The 1,727-nt window shown below is 41.9% G+C and overlaps 1 protein-coding gene across 6 annotated transcripts in view; it reads right to left on the reverse strand.

Annotated features, from left to right (window-relative positions):
* FOXO3 (forkhead box O3) overlaps nt 1–1,727 on the reverse strand; it is a 119,859-nt gene that overhangs the window by 89,213 nt on the left and 28,919 nt on the right. The window contains exon 1 of one of the 6 annotated variants that reach the window (XM_055535265.1): nt 520–1,702. The exons of the other annotated variants lie outside the window; for them this stretch is intronic. The gene's annotated coding sequence lies outside the window, so the exon portion shown is untranslated. Of the gene's footprint in view, nt 1–519; nt 1,703–1,727 lie in introns of those variants that run through there. 6 annotated transcript variants of the gene reach the window in all.

The raw sequence follows: 1,727 nt of genomic DNA on the forward strand, positions 1-1,727 counted from the left end.
ATGGGGCTGAGGCCGCCCACCTGACCCTAGTGCCAGGAGGCCAGTACCTCGATTCTATTAATAAGAAGCCAGAACTCCAGTAACTCTCCTGGAGTTTTCTTTATTTGGCTTTTAACCAGAGAGGCGTTTAGATAAGCTTTAGATTTTCTAACAACTCTCCTGAGAAGGGGAAGGAGGAGGGAGATAGGAATTCTTTCTTTTCTAAAGTTTCATAAACTTCATCTGCTTCATTTTGAGAACAAACAGCTCACACCCATATAAAAATCTCAAGTGGTCCCCATCAACTTGAAATAAATTTACCAACAACTTTTTGGGGAAGGAAAAACCAGAAAGAGGGAAGAGCATCTGCATACAGCTCTGTGCCATCTCTCTGCTCAGCTCTAGTCGTCCTAAGGAAGCCAGTTTACAGAAACACAAGCACACAACCAAAAGATGTCCAAGAGAAATACAGAAAAGAAAAAAAATTTACCTTCCCCACCCCCAGCCCCAATTATTTAGCTCTCCTCTGGCACAGCTTACCTTCTGACACAATCTTTTCTCATTCTTTCAAGCTCATCTATTTTAAAACAGTAAGATCTAATATATCTGCACACCCTATTTCCCAATCAACATCTTTTGATAAACTAGGAAATGCGTAATCCTCCCTTCTAAGAAAAAACACTTTAACCAATTTCAGCTAACATGATCCATTAAGAGCAAGCCTGTTCTTTCTTAAAGCCTAACTCTGATTATACATGGAGGACTCCAACTTTAAGAACAAACACTCAACAATGTTCCCAATACCTGGACGTTTCAAATTACCCACTAAATTATACATTCCTGAGCATGCATTCACTTCTCTGTGGACACACTAGACAAATAACCTCACTAACTTCTAATGGGATTGAGATTAAAGACCAGGTGCAGGGGGCAGGGAGCCATGAAAATGCTGAGGACCATCCTCCACCCCTTTCCCACAGAATTACCACCCATGCAACCATTCTCAACAAATGGCTTCTCAGAGACTCTAAAACCACAACAAATGTGCGCCCCTAGGCCCCAGCTGGGCCAGAAGCGGACTTCACGACATTCTCTTTAAGTATTCACACAGAAGCTGAGGCAGGTGTGAGGCACCATGGCACAATTTTCTGAGGACACACACCCTCTTCCCACACACACACACTCACGCTTCCACCACACCTCCATTCCAGAGAACCACTAATGCTTAAAAGGCCGCCTACATGAAAAATAATTTCAGGGGAATTTAATACGTGTTCTTGCTGACGACTAACAAGGACTCTTAAGTTCCCAAAAGGAAAGAATTTTCTAAAGCTCAAATCACAAAAACAGTGGGCAAGCAGAAGAGATGGGCAGCTTCTTAAGCAGTCATGAACACAGGAATAAATGAAGAACGTCAAAGCAAAGGGCCAGGCTTACTGTGCTGAAAAACTGGCCAATAGGCACGATTTGCTCCTCGAGCTGCACAAATTCCAATCATAGCCTTTCTAAACCTTCTCCTCTTTTTAAATCAATTTTATTGATGTATTATTTACATACCAAAAGTGCACCCTTCTTCAGCAGTTAGATGAATTTTGACAAATGTATATACCAATATAACCACCACAAAGATATAGTACAATTTTCATCTCCCCAGAAAGTTCCTTTATGCCCTTTTTGCAGTCAATCTCCTATCCCCGTAGCCCCTGGTAACCACCGATTTGCTTTGTGTCACCATAGATGAATCTTAC

The sequence above is a fragment of the Bubalus kerabau genome, chromosome 9, assembly GCF_029407905.1.
Source record: "Bubalus kerabau isolate K-KA32 ecotype Philippines breed swamp buffalo chromosome 9, PCC_UOA_SB_1v2, whole genome shotgun sequence".
NCBI lineage: Eukaryota > Metazoa > Chordata > Mammalia > Artiodactyla > Bovidae > Bubalus > Bubalus kerabau.